The sequence below is a fragment of the Pristiophorus japonicus genome, chromosome 12 (assembly GCF_044704955.1).
Source record: "Pristiophorus japonicus isolate sPriJap1 chromosome 12, sPriJap1.hap1, whole genome shotgun sequence".
NCBI lineage: Eukaryota > Metazoa > Chordata > Chondrichthyes > Pristiophoridae > Pristiophorus > Pristiophorus japonicus.
The window spans coordinates 81092262-81117910 of record NC_091988.1 but is presented as its reverse complement, the minus strand read 5'-3'; the positions used below and the strand labels follow the sequence as shown (position 1 = coordinate 81117910).

The 25649-nt window shown below is 43.7% G+C and overlaps 1 pseudogene; it reads right to left on the bottom strand.

Annotated features, from left to right (window-relative positions):
- Positions 1-205: 205 nt before the first annotated feature.
- LOC139276952 (fascin-like) lies at positions 206-1669 on the bottom strand (annotated as a pseudogene).
- Positions 1670-25649: the final 23980 nt, after the last annotated feature.

Genomic DNA, 25649 nt, shown 5'->3' with positions numbered 1-25649 from the left:
ATATCAGTGCTGCACATTACCAGAGGAACCAGCTCCAAATTACATTTATTAGTATTAAATTATTTTCTAAATATTAAATGTTGTGAAACTCACAGATGATAGCAGGAATATAGTTATTCGTTCCCATCATTCATCCTGATTTAATTTGAGTTGGAGTCAAGAGTTAATGTCATACATGCACAAAAATTTGATTTGCTAAAGTTACTTAATATTGGAACAATGTGGCAGACTTGGCACTTTCTTCAACAGCTTTGAAGCTCCCATCAGATTCTGCTACAACGTATTTTCCATTGGGTCCTTTAAGGATCATTTGGTCTGAAGTGATCAATTCAATAGTGAAGTTAACAGGCACTTCCCCAGTGGCAGTGATAAAGCCCTCTTCATCTACTTCCTAGTATTTGTCCAGAAGTACTATTTTGAACTGATAAAAGCCATCATCAGTTAAAATTATTTTGCTTGCCTCGTACATAGGCCTGTTGCAAACCAATCTCTGCTTCCCAGGAATAATGCCAATGAAACCAAAATCACTCTTGAGTATTAGCTGTGATCGGTTGGCAAGTTTGAAAACAAATTCCTCCCTTTTCCCAATTACAACTGGCCCTACCAAGAGTTGGCCACCAGCATTCAGAGTCACATATCTTGCATCTGATGTCTTTAGAGCTACCTTTTCCCCGTTGTACACAAGTTGAAACCAGCAGTGAAAATCTAGAGTCTTACAGACTTCAATGAAGCCTTTAGCAACAACTGCAAGGTAGTAGTTTGAAATATTTTGGAAGCAGACTTTCTTTGTGGCGGAATCCAGCATAATTTGGAAGATTCCAGCATTATTTATATCAATAACATTTGAATAGACAGCTGGACCAGGTGTGCAGGAGATATACTTCCTATTCACCAACGACATGATACTGATCTGCCCAGGAGATGGGTCTATGACAAAAAGTTCATCCATGCTAGGATTCAAAGTTTTGATCGTTTAAACATTACAGTCCTTCACAGATAGGAATTTTCTATACATATCCTTCAGACATATCATCCCATTCTTTATCTCTAGACGATATAATGTCCTGTGTGTTACTTCAGACTCAATCTTCCCATTGCAAGCAATGAAGCTACCATTTCCAGTCCTTATGGCATATTTTTTCTCTTTGATGTCAAAGTAAAGTGTCATTACACAGTCAGCGCCCCAGGGTAGGTTCTTATCACAGCACACTCTTCCACTTTGCTCATTCAACCGGAGGTAATTTTTCCTACCAGGGTTGAACATGTTAACACTGGGGTGGATGACCAGGTGTGGCACCCACTTCTCGCTGTCTGAGATAGCCTGGGCAAAGCATGTGATGTTGTCCTGGTTTCCTCCTAAATACCGTTTGGAAGGTTCCGACTGGAAGGAAACTCTTCCGTCCGGATGAAGTATCATGAGGAAAACACAATTTGGAGTGGGAGCCTCCTGATCACAGGTGATCTTGCCATCCTTGTCTGCAGCAATGTATCTGTTAAAGGTACTCTTGATATGGACCTTAGGAGAGTCCTCCCTGGTGAACTCAATTGTCCATATCTGGCTCCTGTTCAGTGAGGAACCCATTGCGTTCACTTTGTAGTTGAACACCTCTCCAGTCAAATAATTTTGGGCTGAATTAATTAGACCAAAAGGAAGCACTTTAAATGCCATGTCCCACTGCTTCACACCTTGTTGATGAATACGTGCTGTATCTGGTCAGTAACTTGTTATATGTCCAATGACATCATTGTCCTACTCCTTAGCAATGCTTGTGACATGGTACATAGTGACAAAAGTTCACTGACATTTAGCAATGCCATGTAAGGGTTTGTCTTAAACATTTCCACTCTTACCCCAATGTATGGTGTTTTTAACAGAATTCATGATTTACTTCCCCACTCCAAAAAATGAAACTGCACATAAAATAAACAGTGCTGAGAATAAATATGATTAAAATGAGATCTTTTTTCTAAGGAAACTGATTTTTTGATGCCTGTGTAATTTTAGCTCTGAAAATGCAGTCAGTGCCTATTATTGGGAGAATAATTGCTGTTGTGACATTGTAAGTGAAGATCTCTACTCGCTAGTACTTCCATGGAAATTGCAAACATGCTTTCAATCCTACACATGTTGACCAGAGCAGCTCTGCCTCCCACCACATGAACAAACACTGAAGACAAATCCAAAATGAAGAAGGGAAGACAATTGACCACCACAGAAATAAAACAGTATTACCACTGAGGTATTTGGGGGCAGCCCCTAACTTTGCAGTTTAAACAAAATAAGGATCATCGTGGCACCAAAGTCTCATAAAATTAATCATGATCAAATCACAGCAAAGAGTCATTAATGCCTCAAGCTGCAACCTAGCTGTGATACCTTGTCTTGATTATACTAATCTTCATTATACTACCACTTGGGGTTTCCCTGGAGGCACAATCCACCAGTATGATGGGACAGGATTTCTGCCAACCCAACATCTTTTGCACTGATCCCTCCATAGTTTTGGGGGCCATCTAAATTGGAATATTGAGGGTGATGACACCTCTTTGAGAGTGCGCATGTGCAGGGGTTTCATACAGTGGTCGAGAAATTGGTTTGCTTCCTGCACCGGAACAGGTAGGTCCCAAGCACATCCGATATTGGGCCTTGTGTAAATGAGGCCGGCGAGTGGCAGAACCCTGCTGGGTGTCCCTTGGCAGCTAGCCAGAGAAGAGAATTTCAATTTCCGCAGTGGTCCTCAGAGATCCTTGAAGAGGCGCAGAAGCGATTGGTTGGGGGTATTTGCGGGGGAGGAGGGGGTGGGGAGAGATAAGTGAGGGGAAAGCCCTGAGGGAGGGAGGAAGGGCGGGTGCGATTGGGTAGGAGGGAGGGCGCTGAGCGGGGACTGAATAATCTTTGGCACTGTAGTGGAGCCTGGAGAAGCAATCCTTTTTTTAAAAAGACCGTGGGTTAGGTCGCATGCAGACCACGTTTTCCTGAGTGCAGCCAACACAGTGCTGCATCGTGGCCTTAAACTTAGGCTGCTTATTAACATAACATAATAAATATGAGCTGGAGCAGGATATTTGGCTCTTTGAGTCTGCTCTGCCATTCAACAAGATCATGGCTGATCTTCTACCTCAACTCCACCTTTCTGCACTATCCCCATATGCCTTAATTCACTGTTCCCAAAAATGTATCTACCTCTGTCTTGAATATACTCAATGACTGAGCAACCACCACTCTCTGGGACAGAGAATTCCAAAGATTCACAATCCTTGTGAGTGAAGAAATATCTCCTCATCTCAGTCCTAAATGGCCTACCCCTTATTCTGGGATTGTAACCCCGTGTTCTAGATTTCCCAGCCAGAGGAAACATTTTCTCAGCATTAACCCTGTCAAGCTCCTTAAGAATTCTATATGTTTCAAGTAGATCACTTCTAAACTCTAGGGAATATAGGACTAGTCTACTCAATCTCTCCTCACAGGCCAATCCCCTCATCCCAGGAACCAGTCTAGTGAACCTTCGTTGTACTCCCTATATGGCAAGTATGTCTTTCCTTAAGTAAGGAGATCAGAACTGTACACCGTACTCCAGTTATGGCCTCACCAATGCTCTGTATACTTGTAGTAAGACTTCTTTACTCTTATACTCTAATCCCTTTTGCTTATGTAAAGGGACTAATGCCTGTTTCAAGCGCGGGCCCTGGACGCTTCTTGATCTGCCTTCACCAATATGATGGAATTGTACTTCCGGCACTGAAGAGCGCACGCACCCCACTCGCCTTAACGGATGCTTAGGCACCTCAAAAACAGGCTTGGCGCCATCAAACTTTGAGACAGTTTGTTGCTGCAGGACTTAAACATTTGCAGCAGCTTAAAGGGCCAGGCATCATCAAAACATTTTTTGCTGCAAGCCAGGAAGGTTGGAGTATCACTGACTGGAACATATCAGATAGTTCTGCTGTAGCGCATTGAGCTCTCCGCCTCATTGATGCAGAAATTGAAGTGCTCCTGCAGGAGGGAGGTGCAGTTAGAGAGCCTCAAGAAGAGTAGTCTGCAGAGAAATAGGAGAAGGTGACAAGGGCAGTAAATGTTCATTCCATTCTTCGGCACATGGCCACTCAATGCTGCAGAAGGTTAATCGCCTTAAAAGGTCAGAGGAGTCAGACTTTCCATGAATGCACTGTACTAAGCATATCTTTACTTACAACTATTTGCCCCTAATTGTCTTAAAATACTTGAAAAGCTTAACCTTATTGCTCATGAAGTACATAGTGCCCTTCACATCAAAAAGTGATCTCTCACTCACATCCTGGCATGCAATCACCCTATTAAAAGCTTCACATGGTCGAGGACAGAGGAGGAAGACCAGGCAGATAGTGCAGGAGCCCCTGAGTGCATCTCGCTCTCCAACCAGTATTCTGTTCTGAGTACTAGTGGGGGCGATGATTCTTCTGGGGAGTGCGGCCAGAGCCAAGTCCACGTCACCACGTGTGGCTCAGCTGTACAGGGAGGGAAGAGGAAGAGAGGAAGAGCTATAGTGCTAGGGGATTCGATAATTAGGGTAGTAGACAGGCATTTCTGTGGCCACAGATGTGACTCCAGGATGGTATGTTGCCTCCCTGGTGCCAGGGTCAAGGATGTCACTGGGCATTCTGAGGGGGGAGAGTGAACAGCCAGAGGTAGTGGTCCATATCGGCACCAATGACATAGGAAGAAAGAGGGATGAGGTCCTGCAGGTAGATTTTAGGGAGCGAGGAGGGAGATTAAAAAGCAGGACCCAAAAGGTAGTAATCTCTGGATTACCCGTGGTGCCACATGCTAGTGAGTATAGAAATAGGAGGATAGAACAGATGAATATGTAGCTGGTGCAGGAGGGAGGGCTTTAGATTCCTGAGGTATTGGGACTGCGTCTGGGGGAGATGGGACCTGTACAAGCCGTACAGGTTTCGACTCAGCAGAGCCGGGTGGAGTGGGGGGGAGGCGGGGCGCGAGGGGTGGTTGCTGGTGCTGTTGGGGTTTAAACTAGCTTGTCAGGGGGATTGGAATCTGAGAGCATTGTCAGAAGGGAGAAACGCCAAGCTGGAAATGGAAGGCAGGAAAATTAGTAAGCTAGTTTGGAAGGCAGAGGAAGCAAAGGCTCGAAAATAGACAACGAGGAGGTAGGGCAATGTTACATGGTATACAGGTTGAACCTGTCTTATCCGGCACCACCCTTTGTCCGGCACCACCCCTGGCCGCCGGGTGGCGCCTGCGTAGACACTTCTTGGGGCCCGCTCGGATCGCTGACCTCCTCCCCCCACCCCACCCCGACCTCGGGCAACCTCCTCCCCTCCCTGACCTCGGGCGACCTCCTCCCCCAACCCCCACCCCGGGCGCCTCCGCCCCCCCACCCACCCCTCCTCGGGCCGATGACTTCCCCTCATCCGGCAAAATATCTCATTCAGTACAGGCCAGGTCTCAAGGGTGCCGGCTAAGGGAGGTTCAACCTGTATACTTTAATGCAAGGAGTCTAGGAAATAAAGCAGATGAGCTAAAGACATAGACAGACACATGGGATTATGGTATTATAGCCATTGCTGAGACATGGCTGACAGAAGGGTAGGAATGGCAGCTCAACATTCCTAGTTACAGGGTTTTCAGGCGAGATAGAGAGGGAGTTAAAAAAGGAGGGTGTGAGTGGGAGTGGGGGTGGGGGGGCGGTTACAGTATTGATTAAAGAAACAATTACAGCTGTGATGAGGGATGATATGTTAGAAGGATCATCAAATGAGGCTACAACTCCAGGCTAGAAGAAAAAAGGGGCAATCACACTGCTGGGAGTGTACTATAGACCCCCAAATAGTCTGAGGGAGAAAGAAGAGCAAATTTGTAGGCAAATTTCTGAAAAGTGCAAAAACAATCGGGCAATAATAGTGGGGGCTTTCAATTATCCTAATATTAACTGGAATACTATCAGTGTAAAAGGTACAGAGGACAAAGAATTCCTAAATTGCATTCTGTATCTTTTAGCCAATACGTAGCAAGCCCAACAAGAGGGCGGGGGTGGCGTGCAGATCTGGATTTAGGGTTAGGAAATGAAGCTCAGCAGGTGGAATGCGTATCAGTGGGAGAGCATTTTTGTGGTAGTGATCATAATTTAGTTAGTTTTAGCATAAATATGGATAATGACAAAGAAGAAACAGGAGTAAAGGTTCTATATTGGGGGAAGGCCAAATTTACTAGGCTGAGATGTGATTTAGCAAAAGTGAACTGGAAAGAGATACTTGAAGGTAAATCAGTGCCAGAGTAGTGGGAGGCATTCAAGAGAGAGATACATGGAGTTCAGGGTAAACTTATTCCCACAAAGAAAAAGGGTAGAACTGCCAAATTTAGAGCCCCTGGAAGACAAGGTGCATACAGGGTAAGATAAGGCAAAAAAGGGAAGCCTATATCAGAGATCGTGAGCTCAATACTGTAGAAAGCTTAGACGAGTATAGAAAGTACAGGAAATTAGGAAAGCAAAATGAGGGCATGAAAAAATACTGGCAAGTAGGATCAAAGAAAACCCAGAGATGTTCTACAATTACATAAAGAGCAAGAGGATAACAAAAGAAAGAGTAGGGCCTATTAGGGACCAAAATGGTGATCTATGTGTGGAGGCGGAGGATGTGGGTATGGTACTAAATGAATACTTTGCGGCTGTCTTCAAAAAATATGGGGGCGATGCCGACGTTGAAGTTCAGGAGGAAGATAGTGAAATATTAGATGGGATAAACATAGTAGTTGAGGAAGCATTATGGGGTTTAGCATCCTTGAAAGTAGATCAATCGCCAAGACTGAATGAAATATATGCGAGGCTATTAAAAGAAGCAAGGGAGGAAATTGCAGAAGCTCTGACCATCATTTTCCAATCCTCCCTGGCTACAGGAGTTGTGCCAGAGGATTGGAGAACTGCTAATATTGTACCATTTTTCAAAAATGAGGACGGGATAAACCGAATAATTACAGGCCAGTTAGTTTAACCTCGGTGGTAGGCAAATTACTGGAATCAGTTCTGAGGGACAGTGTAAACCTTCATTTAGAACCTTCTGGAAACACTAGGGGACTGCAGGTCAAGTGAGAAGGAGGAACTGAAGGAAATCCTTATTAGACAGGAAATTGTGTTCTGGAAATTGATGGGATTGAAGGCTGATAAATCTCCGGGGCCTGATGGTCTGCATCCCAGAGTACTTAAGGAAGTGGCCCTAGAAATAGTGGATGCATTGGTGATCATTTTCCAACAGTCTATCGACTCTGGATCAGTACCTATGGACTGGAGGCAGCTAATGTAACCCCACTTTTTAAAAAAGGAAGGAGAGAGAAAACGGATAATTATGGACCGGTTAGCCTGACATCAGTAGTGGGGAAAATGTTGGAAGCAATTATTAAAGATGAAATAGCAGTGCATTTGGAAAGCAATGACAGGATCGGTCCAAGTCAGCATGGATTTATGAAAGGGAAATCATGCTTGACAAATCGTCTGGAATCTTTTGAGGATGTAACTAGTAGAGTGGACAAGGGAGAACCAGTGGATGTGGTGTATTTGGACTTTCAAAAGGCTTTTTGACAAAGTCCCACAAAAGAGATTAGTGTGCAAAATTAAAGCACATGGTATTGGGGGTAATGTACTGACGTGGATAGAGAACTGGTTGGCAGACAGGAAGCAGAGAGTCGGGATAAACGGGTCCTTTTCAGAATGGCAGGCAGTGACTAGTGGGATGCCGCAGGGCTCAGTGCTGGGACCCCAGCTATTTACAATATTCATTAATGATTTAGATGATGGAATTGATTGTAATATCTCCAAGTTTGCAGATGGCACTAAGCTGGGTGGCAGTGTGAGCTGTGAGGAGGATGCTAAGAGGCTGCAGGGTGACTTGGACAGGTTAGGTGAGTGGGGAAATGCATGGCAGATGCAGTATAACATGGATAAATGTGAGGTTATCCACTTTGGTGGCAAAAACACGAAGGCAGAATATTATCTGAATGGCGGCAGATTAGGAAAAGTGGAGGTGCAACAAGACCTGGGTGTCATGGTACATCAGTCATTGAAAGTAGGCATGCAGGTACAGCAGGCGGTGAAGAAGGCAAATTGTATGTTGGCCTTCAAAGCTGGGGATTTGAGTATAGGAGCAGGGAGGTCTTACTGCAGTTGTACAGGGCCTTGGTGAGGCCTCACCTGGAATATTGTGTTCAGTTTTGGTCTCTTAATCTGAGGAAGGACGTTCTTGCTATTGAGGGAGTGCAGCGAAGGTTTACCAGACTGATTCCCGGGATGGCAGGACTGACATATGAGGAGAGACTGGATCGACTGGGCCGGTATTCACTGGAGTTTAGAAAGATGAGAGGGGATCTCATAGAAACATATAAAAGTCTGACGGGACTGGACAGGTTAGCTGCAGGAAGAATGTTCTCGATGTTGGGGGAGTCCAGAACCAGGGGACACTGTCTAAGGATAAGGAGTAAACCATTTAGGACTGAGATGAGGAGAAACTTCTTCTCAGTTGTTAACCTGTGGAATTCCCTACCGCAGAGAGTTGTTGATTCCAGTTCATTGGATATATTCAAGAGGGAGTTAGATATGGCCCTTAGGGTGAAAGGGATCAAGGGGTATGGAGAGAAAGCAGGAAAGGGGTACTGAGGTGAATGATCAGCCATGATCTTGAATGGTGGTGCAGGCTCGAAGGGCCGAATGGCCTACTCCTGCATCTATTTTCTATGTTTTTATGTTTCTATGTTTCTATCACCCCCGGAAACAGAATTTTAATTTGATTGGCAAATTCAATTTGATTGCCAGTTAATTTCTAAATTTATGGGTTCTAGTGCCCTTACTAAAAGGGGGCACTTGATTTAAAGTTTAGTTTAAAATAGTTGGAGAGCTTTTGAGTGGGAGTGGCTTAGCCAGTCACATGATGTTCACAAGACCCAATAAAACCCCAGCCAGTTGGGTTTGGAGAATCCATGATGTCGCAGGTGGTTGTGAGCCTGGTGGATGAACTGGTAATGTGTAGTGTGATTGTTAAACCTTTTGCTAATAAACCAACTAGTTCTTAATAGCAATGTGTTGCTATAAATTCTTAAACAAAGAACCCAAGAAGCAAATACCTTACAGAAGTAGCAGTCCAGGAAGAAGAACAGTCAAGTCCCTCTGCTTCTGACCTGCAAGTACTTCGTGGCACCCACTTACAATCACTTTCTCTCTTCCAAGAACCTGACTAGAGACGCCATCCAAGGGTCACTAGAGAGAGAGTCAGTTGAGCATAAGTTGAGCAATTAGGATTGGAACATTATGAAATATTGTCCCATAGCTGAAGAGCTTGGAGACCCATATCTCATGGATTCTGCTTTTAAAAGAAGAATGCTTGCAGTGCATCAATTTTACATGCAGGCACTGGGGTTTGATCTCCAAGCTATGTAGATGAATTGGAGAAGTCCAAAGCCCACATCTTCAGTACGTTGATAGATGTCTTCACAGTATTGCAGTTCATCCTGGAGCATGTATGGGCAGAATTGATAAGAAAATGCAATCTGATGTGTTGTCTCAAATATGGAAACTTTCTTAATATTCCACACTTTATCTTGTGGTTGTTATAACACTAGTGTTAAGAAATGCCAACATGGAAAGAAAGGAAACCATTTTGTCCATAGCATGATGTTACAGAGACAAATGTCTGGAAATTACTGTTGTACAAACATATAAAGCACTCATTATCAAGTCGGTCCTCCATTATTTAAATGGACACTAATCCATTTATTTTAAACAGCGGAGAATTTAATAAAAATGCTTTAAGCATTTGTTTAATAACACCGTTCACTGAAATTTCCATGCTAAAGCAATCCTTTTTTTTAGTGACAACTTTTGTGGCTTATGATTTCGGCACTCATGATTTACACAGTTGTCCTCATTTCTCAAGGTAATTATCATGCGGTACATTTTATAAATTCAGGGAGAGAGCTTCATGTGACATGAGTGTGCTTCGGAAGTTCGAGTGTGGAGGTCATCGCTCCGAATGTGATACAATGTCCATAGCACATGAAAATTCGTGCAAGTCTGGCTGCTAGAATGAGAAAAAATATTTCATTGATCATCAATAACATGCCTCATACTGATGAACTCAAATAAAGAGTCACTTAATTAATACTAATAATTAAGCTGGCATAAGTTAGATTCATTACAAGGTACCTACTTAAGTACTTGCATCCTACCATCCATTAGGCTGATACTTTTTGTGACTATCATGACCACAATGGCTTTCAAATGAATTATGAGCATGTCCTTTAGTCCTTTATGTAATCTCTATGGTTACAACATAAGCCCTATGACATCACTGATGTATTGCAGCCTTTCAGAAGTTACAAAAGCACTCTTCCTTTGTAAGAAGAGGTATGACTTCACAAAGCTGAGACATCCTTTGGTTTTAAAATTAATTAAAATAATTAATTTCTCTTATTCAGCATGTTTATAAAAGTGCTTTATTATGCTTTACTTGCATGTTTATTTTTATTTGTTCGAGGCCAGCATTTAATGCCCATCCCTAATTGCCCTTGAGAAGGTGATGGTGAGCCGCCTTCTTGAACTGCGAGGCCCATGAGCTGAAGATACTCCCATGGTGCTGTTAGAGAGGGAGTTCCAGGATTTTGATCCAGCGATGATGAAAGGAATGGCAATATATTTCCAAGTCAGGATGGTGTGTGACCTGGAGGGAAACTAGGAGGTGCTGATGTTCCCATGCACCAGCGTCTGTCCTTCTAGGTGGTAGAGACCACGGGTTCGGGAGGTGCTGCCGAGGAAGCTTTGGTGAGTTGCTGCAGTGCCTCTTGTAGATTGTATACACCGCAGTCACGATGCGCCGGTGGTGGAGGTGAGGTGAATGTTTAAGGTGGTGGGTGGGGTGCCAATCAACTGGGCTGCTTTGTCCTGGATGGTGTCAAACCTCTTGAATATTGTTGAGCTGCACTCATCCAGGTAAGTGGAGAGTATTTCATCACACTCCGGACTTGTGACTTATAGATGATGGAAAGGCATTAGGGAGTCAGGAAGTGAGTCACTTGTCACAGAATACTCAGCCTCTGACCTGCTCTTGTTGCCATAGTATTTATGTGGCTAGTTCAGCTAAGTATCTGATCAGTAGTAACCTCCAGGATGGTAGGGGATTCAACGATGGTAATGCCGTTGAATGTCAAGGGGTTGTGGTTAGAATCTCTCTTGTTGGAGATAGTCATTGCCTGGCACTTGTGTGGCACAAATGTCACTTGGCACTTATAGCCCAAGCTTGAATTTCAAGGTCTTGCTGCAAGCGGGCACGGACTGCTTCATTATCTGAGGAGTTGCGTATGGAACTGAACATTGTGTAATCATCAGCAAACATCCCTAATTCTGACCTTATGATGGAGGGAGGGTCATTGATGAAGCTGGTTGGGTCTAGGTCACTGCCCTGAGGAACTCCTGCAGCAATGTCCTGGGGCTGAGAATTTGCCTCCAACAACCAAACCATCTTCCTTTGTACTAAGGATGACTCCAGCCAGTGGAAAGTTTTCCCCTTGATACTATGGACTTCAGTTTTACTAAGGCTCCTTGATGCTACACTCGGTCAAATACCGCCTTCATGTCAAGGACAGTCACTCTCACCTCACCTCTGGAATTCAGCTCCTTTGCACATGTTTGGACCAAGGCTGTAAGGAGGTCTAGAGCCGAGTGGTGCTGATGGAACCCAAACTGAGGATCGGTGAGCAGGTTGTTGGTGAGTAAGTGCCGCTTGATAGCACTATTGATGACTCCTTCCATCACTTTGCTGAGGATTGAGAGTAGACTAATGTGGAGCTAATTAGCCGTATTGGATTTGTCATGCTTTTTGTGGACAGGACATACCTGGGCAATTTTCCATATTATTAGGTTGATGCCAGTATTGTAGCTGTACTGGAACAGCTTGGCTACAGGTGCACTAGTTCTGGAGCACAGGTCTTCAGCACAACAGCTGAGATGTTGTTGGAGCCCATTGCCTTTGCTGTATCCAGTATGCTCATCTGTTTCTTGATATCACGTGGAGTGAATCGAATTGGTTGAAGACTGGTTTCTGTGATGGTGGGAGCCATGGGAGAAGGCCGAAATGGATCATCCACTTGGTACTTCTGGCCGGAGATGGTTGTAAACGCATCAGCCTTGTCTCGTGCACTCATGTCCTGGGCTCTGCCATCATTGAGGATGGGGTTGTTCATGGAGCCTCCTCCTCCCGCCAGTTGTTTAATGGTCCACCACCATTCACGACTGGATGTGGCAGGACTGCAGAACTTTGATCTGATCCGTTGGTTGTGGGATTCCTTAGCTCTGTCTATAGTGTGCTGTTTCCGATGTTTAGCATGTAAGTAGTCCTGTGTTGTAGCTTCCCCAGGTTGGCACCTCATTTTTAGGTATGCATGGTGCTGATCCTTGCATTCTCTTCTACACTCCTCATTGAACCAGGATTGGTCCCCTGGCATGATGGTAATGCTAGAGTGAGGGATATGCCGGGCCTTGAGGTTACAGATTGTGATGGAATATAATTCTGCTGCTGCTGATGGTTCACAGTGCCTCAGGGATGCCCAGTTTTGAGCTGCTATATCTGTTCTGAATCTATCCCATTTAGCACGGTGGTAGTGCCACACAACACGATAGAGGTTGTCCTCAGTATGAAGATCAGATGAGATCAGTACGTTTTTCCCTCGTGTTGGTTCTCTCACCATCTGCCACAAGCCCAGTCTGGCATCTATGTCCTTCAGGACTCTGCCAGCTTGGTCAGTAGCGGTGCTACTCTTGGTGATGGACATCCAAAGTATGTTCTGGGCCCTTGCTACCCTCATTGCTTTTTCCAAGTGGCGTTCAACATGGAGAAGTACTGATTCATCAGCTGAGGGAGGGTGGTAGGTGGTAATCAGCAGGAGGTTTCCTTGCCTAATAGTTACAACAATGACAGAGGTATTAGGATTGGTACAGTTAATTGAGGAGGATGCAAAGAGGCTGCAAGGGGATATACACAGGTTAATGTGGAGAAATGTGAAGTTATCCACTTTGTAGGAAAAATAGAAAAGCAGAGTAATTTTAAATGGTGAGAGATTGGGAAATGTTGGACCTAGGTGTCCTGAAAGTTAACATGCAGGTACAGCAAGCAATTAGGAAAGCAAATGGTACATTGGCCTTTATTACAAAAGGATTTGAGTATAAGAGTAAAGACGTCTTACTGCAATTGTATAGGGCCCTGGTGAGACCACACCTGGAGTATGGTCTCCTTACCTAAGGAAGGATATACTTGCCATAGAGGGTGTGCAACAGAGGTTCATGGGGGGGATGCGGAGGGGAATGTCCTACGGGGAGAGATTGAGTAGATTAGGCCTATAGTCTCTTGAGTTGAGACTATTGAAACATACAAAATTCTTACAGAGCTTAACAGGCTAGATGCAGGGAGGATGTTTCCCCTGGCTGGGGAGTCTAGAACCAGGGGTCTGTAAGGGGGTGTGGTCTCTATGAGGGGGTCAGGTTCCCTTCTGACCAACTTGAGCAGTTTGAATCGCTCCCACTCCCTCGGGTTCTGCACTCTGGATTTATATGGGGGATGTGACAAAAGTGCAAAGGACACTGGTTTGATGCAAAGAACTTTATTTTTATTACAGTCAAGGTAATACAGGCTTATTACTCTAGTAAGAAAATATAAGGCCAAATTACAATCACTCTAATAAAGAACAATACAAGGAAAGGTACAAGGTCAAACTTAAAATCACAAGTCACTCTAATAAAGAACCATGCACTACACATTCAAAGTGGGGTCACAGTAAATTATACCTCCCACCTCCCAATACCTAATTCTAGCTAGGTTAGACTCCAGGGACTATGCTTACCAACCCTTTTGATAGTTAACGGTAGATCACGGTTATTTTTCCCTTGATACCATGTTGACTGTGGTCGGTCGCTGCTGCGATGGTGATGTTCTTCCTTCCTTCAGGACTTCAGGACTTCGAGGCTGGAGAAGTTAGTTTACAACTGTCGCGTTGGTTTCTCTCCTTGTCTTGATGACATACTCGCAGTATAGCACCTGGTGTAGTTTGGCAACTGAGGTAGTAGCAGCCTTGTAGCTACCTAGCAACCACCTACCCTCTGTTGAAAACAGGGGTCAGTTATATGATTTCAGTGTTCTAATCTTGCCGCCAATTCTGTTCAAAATCTGTTCTCTGTAATATTTTGTCGGGCTCATTAAAAGTTGATATGTCTTGGGTGGGTTGATGTTCGAAAACTGATTCCTGATGGAAATATTAGTTTGGTAATTGCAATGTCCTTTTGTGCTTAGTCTTTCGCATACAGGCTGGATTGGGTCTCTTTGTGATGTATATGCTGAAATGGTTGTCCAGATCCATGTTGAGGGGTAGCTACCTCTGGGTGATTTTGTGATGTTAATGTCTCTTGTGGGGGAAGGATTTTCGAATACTCATTCTTCCAGACAGGTTAACTCAGTCCTCACACCCAGGTAGCTTTACTTAATTAGGTTGTCTCTTGCTAGTTCCGTAGGTCCGCCCACAGCCTTGAGTTTGTCTTTTAAAATCCAAAATTCTATTAAAGTTCGTAGTTTCTTCTATAAGCACTTTAGAGTTCCAAACTTTTCGGTAGATAGTCCCAAATTAAATTTCTTTTTGAATGAGCCCAAACATAGCGGGGTGGGGGGGGGGGGGGTTCCTTGTGAATTTTGCATTCCTTCAGATCACAGTCTCAGAATAAGGGTTCGGCCATTTCGGAGAAGTTGAAGAGAAATTTCTTCACTCAGAAGATGGGAAATCTTTGGAATTCTCTACACCAGAGGGCTGTGCAGGCTCAGTCAAGTAGGCAGAGATCGATAGATTTTTGGATATTAAGGGAATCAAGGGATATGGGGATAGTGCAGGAAAGTGGAGTTGAGGTAGAAGATCAGCCATGATCTCATTAAATGGCAGAGCAGGCTCGAAGGGCCGAATGGCCTACTACTGCTCCTATTTCTTATGTTCTTATGGAGCCTTCCAAAGCTTTGCACAACAGGGCTGTGAGTCATGGATTCATGCCTCAATTTCCGAGACATTGAAGCCTGCTCTCAGCCCTGCTGCTTTGATTGGCACCAAGTAGAAGCCCAAATGCTTTTCCACAGAAAGGAAATGAAGATTTAAGTCATTGTCCATGCCATACTCATACAGCTCTTAGAGGCCAGTTTCAGAAAGCCAGTGGCAGAATCTTGGAAACAGCAAGGAGAAAACACTTCAAAGGGAGGGTAGCTCACCATCGGTGATTGGAGTGGCAGGCACAATTGTACAAGAGGACTGAAAAGCTGAAAGTTGAATGATTCTGTTTGCCAATGTGGTGCACGTTGCTTCTAGGATATTCGCAGGTGAGAAATATTGGTCTAGATTTTGCAGTAGTGGGGCATCCAGCAGCATCTGCCATTAGTTAGACTTGTTGCTGCACCCTTCAGCCCAAAATGTTTCTGCCCACTAAGTTGCTGAAAGAGCGAACTGGTAATGGCACAATGAGGGACCTCAGTGAGCAGAACAACCAGCAGGATAGCTCCGTAACCAATGAGATTTAAGGATTGGGAAAAAAACAACGGCAGGACTGAGAGCGAGGGAGAATAAAAGGGGGGTGAATTCAATGTAAAATCAGGTTACGAGAGGGAAAGAAAGATTGGAGTGAGAGAGAGGGAAACAAGAGATGGAAAGGAAAAGTAACCAAAAAGATGCAAAATTTAAAATTTGACATTTTTTAAATCTCCGAAAACAATTCACACCCCAAAGGAATGAGACTCCACATTTATAATAATTAATTTTCAGTGCCTGAGAGGTTGATTTGCAGTGATTATCATTCATCACATTGTTAAAAACGGTACTTATACTTGTAATTACTAACTCTAAATATCTGCAGTGGATTTACTTCCTATCTACCGTGCAAATGCAGGAACTTTACGACATTCAATGCATGTCAATGGTGAGGCAGACAGTAAGACACCATTTTCGCGAAGCAACTCAGACAGCAACTTATGTTTGCATTTAACCGTGCATCTGCCCCTCACCTGAAATTGTTGCACCATTTATACATAAATAACGATGAGCGCCATTTGCCTCACCATTATTCTGACATCAAAATCTGACCCATTAAAAAATAATTTTTTAAATAAATTGCAATTCAGTTTAAACAATTTTTCATATTTTAAAGATGCACCATCTTCACAAAAACAACATTTTTGTTGTGACGGAAAAGGGAGGAAAAAACAAATCCTAATTGGCCCAGATTTTCTGATGGGACATGACTCCTACCAGAAATATGATGGGGCAGGAAATCTGGTTATTGAATTAGATGAGCACAGAAGTTTTCAGGGTCAGTTTAATTATGATATTGTGCGCAAGGCTCTCATTGAGGCCAGGATGTAGTCAGCTGCTGCTTCAGGATTTAAACATCTGCAGCAGCTTAAAGCGTCAGCAATCTGAAAATTGACTTTGGAGCAGAGGCTAACAATTTGTTCATTAAAAGTGTCTATTACTTTTGCAAAACTGCACAGACCCCCCCAGATCCTGTGAGCAGAGGAAGGAAGCCTTGTTTGGGACAAAGTAGTGAAGGCTCCCACCGAGATCTGTTCAGGTTCAATGGAAGATATCGCTGAAAATTGTACAATCCCACATATTGCAACTCAATGCCACAGAAGTTTTATTGACTTTACCAGCTCAGGCAACATTAAAGGAGCCAGCTACTCCTTCCACAAATGCACTCTACTAAGCATGCCTGATGCTTAAAGGCTCCTTCCTCTCACTGTGTTGATGTGTACCATCAAAGCTCAGGAGATAATGACTTGAGACCTTCAGCTTTCATCTGGAGGTGGACCTTCACTGGCAACCTTACCAGTCTGCCTCTGCACCTCATTAAAAGCTATACATGGTATGTTAATATTTGATTCATGTGTCTGTCATGACTTTTATTATGGTTTGCAAGCTAACACCTGGGTTCACAGCAAGCAGACTGCATTTTTTATTAAAGGAGCAGACTGCCCACAACAGAGAGATTGGCTGCAGGTGGTTGGCTGCTTAAGCTCCACCATGTCACTTTTACAAGGAAGAAGCGATAGACCTCTGGTGAGGAAGGCAGAGACAGCAAAATAAGAAGGAATATGCCAGCTACAGATACATCATGGCATTCTGCTTCTCTTCGTTGTCATTCTAATGTGACCTGCATCGTTTGTCAGCAGACCAGATCACAAAAGCTTCATGTCGCTCCTACTGAAAGTGAGACGTGAACTCTGCTTCTCAGAAACTCACTCTAACCTCTCTTCATCTTGCCCTTCCTCGTGCCCTCCTCTACATGTGCCAAAAAAGCAGAGCAGGAAGAAGAACAACAAAGCCCCTCTGCTACTGGCCCTGCCAACACTTCATCAATCAGGTGCCAATCACTATCCCTCTTCCAAGCACCAGGCCAGAGACATCCACCTGGGGGAGTTATTAAAGAGTGAGCCAGTGGTAGATGCACAGAGGAATGCACAGAGCACAATAGGGCAGGAGAAGCTACAAGTAGGAAAACGAGAAGGAAGGTGCTGCTAGCTGGAAGATCAGGAAATGTTGGGAACCTCAATCTGATGGGTTTCTCATAAAAGGATGCCCGCAGAGCAGAGTATGAGACATGTGTGCAGGAACTGGTGTTGTGTCCAGCGACATGAGGCATATGGTAGGTCAATTGGAGAACGAGCCTACGACCCATATTGGAGAACGATTTTTCTTCCCTGACCACCCAGATTACAGTGGTTTCTCAGCACAACGGCACAAGAAATTCAGGCTCCATAACTTCAGCTTCTTATGTCTCTTTTGACAGCTGCCAGTTCTGTTTCTCCACGAACAAGGATTGGAATCGGCCATGCCATGGAGGCGACCCTCCTTAAAAAAATACATTTTACAGGAGTTGAGAATGAGCCCGAAGGTCAATCTGCGCATCTCAGATGATAATATATAGGGCCATATTTTGCTGTGAGTGGCAAATGAACAGCACCCGCCATTTGTTAGACTGTAAGTCTAAGTAGTTTTGCATTGGTGTTAGCTGTGGCTCAGTCGGCAGCACTCTCACCTCTGAGTCAGAAGGTTGTAGGTTCAAATTCCACTCCAGGGATTTGAGCACACAAATCTAGGTTGACACTCCAGTGCAATACTGAGGGAGTGCTGCACTGTTGGAGGTGTCGTCTTTCGGATGAGAAGTTAAACCGAGGCCCCATCTGCTCTCTCAGGCAGATGTAAAAGATCCTATGGCACTATTTCTAAGAAGAGCAGGGGAGTTATTCCCAGTGTCCTGGACAATATTTATCCCTCAATCAACATAACTAGAACAGATTATCTGGTCATTATCATATTGCTGTTTGTGGGAGCTTGCTGTGTGCAAATTGGCTGCTGTGTTTCCTACGTTACAACAGTGAGTACACTTCAAAAAGTATTTAATTGGCTGTAAAGTGCTTTGGAATGTCGGTCATGAAAGGCGCTATATAAATGTAGGTCTTTTTTTCATTGCAACTTGCTGTCGGCTAACCATTCAAATAGTGCAGCACCCACTAGTGGGCATCTGGGACCTGTGAGTACAGGGCAAGCGACTGTTTATCCCCTTAACCAATCAGATTGAAGAATCATTGATGAGCAGCGCAGAGTCTGAACCAAGAAGTGTCAGTTAGAATAGTGAATTCAATGTCAAATCACATACAGAAAGCAAAATGAAGAGAGGGATAGCACAGTTGGATAATGAGAGATAAAAGAGACAGAAAGAAAAAGTAAAAAAATTCTTTACATTTAAAAAAAATCTCCAACAATAATTAAAAGCTGAAGGTTTGAGACTCCTCATTTGTAAAAGTCAATTTTCAGTGCCGGAGAGGTTGTTTAGCAGTAATTAAGATGTATCACTTTATTGAAAGGATACTTAGACTGGAATGGACCAACCCTAACTATTTGTGGTGAGTTTAGTCTGTATCTGTGACATCGATGCAGGAACTTTGCACCGTTCAAGCATTTGAATGGGAAGCCAGATGGTGAGATGCCGTTTTTGCAGTTTATAGAGGAGCAGTACATCTCGGACATCAACTTTTGGATTTTCATGTATAACTGCGTATGTGCGCTCGCAGGAAGTTACTGTTGTTATTTTTGCAGCACTATCTGGCGCATTATAATTTTGGTCTGGAGTAGGTTAAATTGATTCTTGACTGACATGGATTGTTTGACTTCCCTGCATGGTATGGGTCATGACTGGAAGCAGATGCTTTTTAATTTAAATGCCTAGCAGTGCTGGCCCACGTGTGATTACCAATAACTTCCTATCACAATCGATTTATCTTATGCAGGGAGGCCAGTACCACTCACTTATCACAACTGCTCATCTTTTTTCAAACGGTTTTTGAAAGTATAGTGAGTATTGCTGTAGGGTCGGATGACGGGGTGGGGGAAGGTAACAGAAATGCTGGCTTTTTTCCCGTAGATACTGCCACACTGCCGGACACAGCTGCTTTGTTTCTCCCAGTCCTGCCTTGTTTCATTTGATGCTCATGGCGAAATGGAACTCACTTTTCCACTTTGGTTTGCCTGAATGCGTGACTCATTTTCAGCCCAGAAAACATTGATTCCAAACAAGTGTTTTCAAGCTTCAGTTGGAATACATTTATAAGAGTTGACACTTTATTAAAAGGCTGTAAAGTGGCACAATATAAAGTATACACTTTATACACGATATATATGGGTCGGCACAGGTAACACTGCATTCTTGGAGCATGCATGCATGGAGGCTTAAAAATGCTAGGAAGAAAGGCACAGTAAAAGAAAGCAATTTCTAGGGAAGGAGGAATGCTCAAGCACCAGACCCCTGAGAGAGGGTGCTCCTCTGGTTGCAAAACTTATTGGCCTATATTATGGGTAAGTGTTACATGTTTGCGTCTTTCTACCTTCTTGATATAGATTCTATTCGGTTTCAGTACTTTGGATCACTCTCGACCAAGGGAACGGTAGCATAGTGGTTATGTTATTGGACTAGTAATCCAGAGGCCTGGACTAATGATCCAAAGACATGAGGAGCTGAGGAATTTTAATTCAGTTAATTAAATAATTCAGTTAGTTAAATAAAAAGCGAGTATCAGTAATCGTGATCATGTAACTACTGGATTGTGATAAAAACCTATCTAATTCTCTAATGTCCTTTAGGGAATGAAATCTGCTGCCCTTACCCAGTCTGGCCTATATGTTACTCCAGATCTACAGCAATGTAGTTGACTCTTAACAGCCATTAAATGGCCTAGCAAGTCTCTCAGTTATACCAAACCGCTGCAACACCACACAGACTGCAGTGGTTCAAGAAGGTGGTTCACCTTCTCAAGGGCAATTACAGATGGGCAAGAAATGCTGGCCGTGCCAGCGATGCCCACATCCCGTGAACGAATAAATAAAAAACTCTCATAGGGGCTCCAAATTATCTATGCCTTTATGAATATGTTTATTAGCCTTGATATTTTGGTAAGCTTTTGGCATCATGAATAATGCTACCAGAGTAATGGACAGAAAACACTTTTGGTAATTATTTTCCAGCTACTAGAATTATTTGGTGCCTCTCCATTATCTTCGATACATAAATAGTCCGTCACACCATCAGACCTTGTTTAAGTTTAAAAGCATCAAGCAAAATTGTTTAATAAAAGACAAACATAGAAACATAGAAAATAGTGCAGGAGTAGGCCATTCGGCCCTTCGAGCCTGCACCACCATTCAATAAGGTCATGGCTGATCATTCCTTCAGTACACCTTTCCTGCTTTCTCTCCATACCCCTTGATCCATTTAGCCGTAAGGGCCATATCTAACTCCCTCTTGAATATATCCAATGAACTGGCATCAACAACTCTCTGCGGCAGGGAATTCCACAGGTTAACAACTCTCTGAGTGAAGAAGTTTCTCCTCATCTCAGTCCTAAATGGCCTGCCCCTTATCCTAAGACTGTGTCCCCTGGTTCTGGACTTCCCCAACATCGGGAACATTCTTCCCGCATCTAGCCTGTCCAGTCCAGTCAGAATCTTATATGTTTCTATGAGATCCCCTCTCATTCTTCTAAACTCCAGTGAATAAAGGCCCAGTTGATCCAGTCTCTCCTCATATGTCAGTCCAGCCATTCCTGGAATCAGTCTGGTGAACCTTCGCTGCACTCCCTCAATAGCAAGAACGTCCTTCCTCAGATTAGGAGACCCAAAACTGAACACAATATTCCAGGTGGGGCCTCACCAAGGCCCTGTACAACTGCAGCAAGACTTCCCTGCTCCTATACTCAAATCCCCTTGCTATGAAAGCCAACATACCATTTGCCTTCTTCACCAGCTGCTGTACTTGCATGCCAACTTTCAATGACTGATGAACCATGACACCCAGGTCTCACTGCACCTCCCGTTTTCCTAATCTGCCGCCATTCAGATAATATTCTGCCTTCGTGTTTTTTCCCCCAAAGTGGATAACCTCACATTTATCCACATTATACTGCACCTGCCATGCATTTGCCCACTCACCTAACCTATCCAAATCACCCTGCAGCCTCTTAGCGTCCTCCTCACAGCTCACACCGCCACCCAGTTTAGTGTCATCTGCAAACTTGGAGATATTACACTCAATTCCATCATCTAAATCATTAATATATATTGTAAAGAGCTGGGGTCCCAGCACTGAGCCCTGCGGCACTCCACTAGTCACTGCCTGCCATTCTGAAAAGGACCCGTTAATCCCGACTCTCTGCTTCCTGTCTGCCAACCCGATCTCTATCCACGTCAGTACATTACCTCCAATACCTTTGATTTTGTGCTTTGATTTTGCACACCAATCTTCTGTGTGGGACCTTGTCAAAATTCCAAATACATCACATCCACTGGTTCTCCCTTGTCCACTCTACTAGTTACATCCTCAAAAAATTCCAGAAGATTTGTCAAGCATGATTTCCCTTTCATAAATCCATGCTGACTTGGACCAATCCTATCACTGCTCTCCAAATGCACTGCTATTTCATCCTTAATGATTGATTCCAACATTTTCCCCACCACCGATGTCAGGCTAACCGGTCTATAATTATCCGTTTTCTCTCTCTCTCCTTTTTTAAAAAGTGGTGTTACATTAGCAACCCTCCAATCCATAGGAATTGATCCAGAGTTGATAGACTGTTGGAAAATTATCACCAATGCATCCATTATTTCTAGGGCCACTTCCTTAAGTACTCTGGGATGTAGACTATCAGGCCCAGGGGATTTATTGGCCTTCAATCCCGTCAATTTCCCTAACACAATTTCCCGCCTAATAAGGATATCCTTCAGTTCCTCCTTCTCACTAGACCTTCGGTCCCCTAGTACATCCAGAAGGTTATTTGTGTCTTCCTTTGTGAAGACAGAACCAAAGTACACGTTCAATTGGTCTGCCATTTCTTTGTTCCCCATTATAAATTCACCCGAATCTGACTGCAAGGGACCTACAAACAAACAAGTAATAGCGTTAAGTATTCACAGTAGAAATTCTTCAACTTATCTTGTCAGGATAATAAGAAAAGAAAAAAGACACGCATTTATATCGAAGCAAAATACTGCGGATGCTGGAATCTGGAATAAAAACAGAAAAATGCTGGAAATCTCAGCAGGTCAGGCAGCATCTGTGGAGAGAAAGTAGAGTTAACGTTTTTATGCCATAGTATTATCTTGATTTGGAATGAACTAATCAGCCAGTTTCCAGTTTCCTTGTTATTTAGAGAAAAAGAGTCATTGTTTTATCCTCTCCTTGAAAAATCAAAAGAGTTACAACTTTGTAATTCTGATTTACATTGTCTTGTTTCTTTTTCTTTCTGCCTTTCTATAGATTTTTGAATATCTTTGTTTAAATGGTGAGTGCCGATGAGTGATGACATCATTGGGTGAGGGTCGCCTGGCTCAGAGGAGTTACTGCAGCCAACGGTATGATGAAGCGGACATCAGTAGGTGCATTCATCGACTCGAAGGTGCTTCAGTGATCTTATCACACCAATCACATACAAGTTAAGACAACACCTGTGCATAGCTTGGATCAGTGGGATAAATTTTCTCAGACCCCATGTCACCAGCAGGGCTTTGTGTGCAGTGAGGAGACTGATTGCAAAATCGTAGGTGCACTGGCTGCAATTTTCTGCCTGTTGAAAAAAATCAGCGAACTTGTGATTTTCCAACAAGTCATCTGCTAGCACTACATATCACCATGTCAGTGATAAGGGATCTCAGAAAATTTCCATCAATAATCTTTCAAGTTCATCATCACTTACCACATAACAGAAGTATTATAATTTCTTTCTGATTAATTACGGTGCCACATTGCACCAAAGTTTGCTCAGTGTGGTTTCTTCAAAAGGAATGAAAGATTTTAAAATAGATGAACTTTAAACTGGAATTATAGCTGCCCTTCTTAACAACTAATACAAAGTATTTTCCTCTCTCTAATTTGCAGCTCTACTTCTCTGCCCATTTGGCTGTTATAATTGTATTTGTGTTTATTTAAATCAGCAACACACATAGTTTGGAGTTCAGTTTCCATTTCCCACCGTATTTCTTATTGAGTCCCGAGGAGAGGAACGGGTAGGGAAAGCACATACATTTTAACACAAAAGCAAAATACTGCGGATGCTGGAATCTGAAATAAAAACAGAAAATGCTGGAAATCTCAGCATCTGTGGAGAGAGAAACAGAGTTATGTTTCAGGTTGAAGACTCTTCATCAGAACTGACAATAGTTTGAAATATAACAGATTCTTAAGTAAGTGCTGGGGCCCTGAAAAGGGGGTGGGGCAGTGGGGGGGAAAGAACAAAAAGGAAGGTATGTGATAGGGTGGAAGGCAGAAAAAATTTGAGAGACCAAGGGGTTTAATTGAGATGGTAATAGCACAAATTAGGAAACAAAAGGTGAGTCTAGATAGGGTGTGAATAGCAGAATGATTACCGGCTGCCATGGGAAACAGAGCGAAACAAATTAAAAATAAAGAGGGGAGGGGAGTTTTTGTTAAAAAAGAAAACGAGGAAAGGGAACAAAATGTGGGCAGAGGTTATGGTCTGAAATTATTGAACTCGATGTTGAGTCCGGAAGGCTGTAAAGTGCCTAAACGAAAGATGAGGTGCTGTTCCTTGAGCTTGCGTTGAGCTTCATTGGAACAGTGCAAGAGGCTGAGGATGGAGAGGCCAGAGTGGGAATGGAGCGGAGAATTAAAGTCACAGGTGACCGGAAGCTCGGGGTCACCTTGCGGACTGAACGGAGGTGTTCTGCAAAGTGGTCACCCAATCTGCGTTTGGTCTTCCCAATGTAGAGGAGACCACATCGTGAGCAGCGAATACAGTATAGTAAATTGAAAGAAGTACAAGTAAATCACTCTTTCGCCTGGAAGGAGTGTTTGGGGCCCTGGACAGTGGGAAGGGAGGAGGTAAAGGGGCAGGTGTTGCATCTCCTGCACTTGCACGGGAAGGTGCTATGGGAAGGTGAGGGGGTGCTGGGGTGACTGCGGAATGGACCAGGGTGTTGCAGAGGGGGCGGTCTCTTTGGAATGCTGAGAGGGGAGGGGAGGGGAAGATATGATTGGTGGTGGGATCACGCTGGAGATGGCGGAAATGGCGTAGGATGATCCGTTGAACGTGGAGGCTGGTGGGGTGAAAGGGGAACTCTGTCATGGTTCTGAGAGGGAGGGGAAGGGGTGAGAGCAGAGGTGCGGGAAATAGAACAGACACAGTCGAGGGCCATGTTAACCATGAGGAAAAAGGAAGACATGTCAGAGGCACTCGTGCAGAAGGTGACATCATCAGAGCAGATGCGACGGAGATGGAGAAACTGGAAGAATGGAATAGAGTCCTTACAGGAAGTGGGGTGGGAGGAAGTATAGTCCAGGTAGCTGTGGGAGTCAGTGGGCTTACAGTGAATGTTTGTCAATAGTCTATCCCCAGAAATTGAGACAGAGAAGTCGAGGAAGGGAAGGGAAGAGTCGGAAATGGAGCTTGTGAAGGTGAAAGAAGGGTGAAAATTGGATGCAAAGTGAATTAAATTTTCTAGTTCAGGACAAGAGCAGGAAACTCATTTTAACTTGTGTCTAGATATTGAGTTAATGGGCTTTGTCATCTTACAAAAAAGCCCCTTTAATTCTGTGCTTTATACCTGGCACACAGAGAGGACTATCTGGGTCTGCATCATGTAGAAGTAGATGACCAGTGGAATCGCAGGCAGGTACTAAGCACTCGTCTCCAATAGCACAGTGGTGTTCAAGCTTTTCAGTGTGGGAGATATTGACCTACCCTAACTTCCGAAAGACCTTGTCAGCTGCTGAAGAGTGATACCATTGCAGGCATCTTTTGCAACTGAAATTACTTTGAAGTAATTCAGCAATACAGAATAATAGGGAGATCTGATGACCCACAAAGATCGAGTGAGCTCACAGACCTCCTGGCTCCCCTCACAGACTCCTAGGATGCAGAGACTCCAGTTTAAAACCTATTCCATGAAACATTACTTGATACTAATTAGGAAGTTTTGATGTATAATTAATGTAAAAATAAACATTGATTTATGCATAACAATGGGAAAATCAATCACTTGGAATGTAAAAACCCATGCCGAGTAATTTTAGTTCAAATAGTTTGTAAAG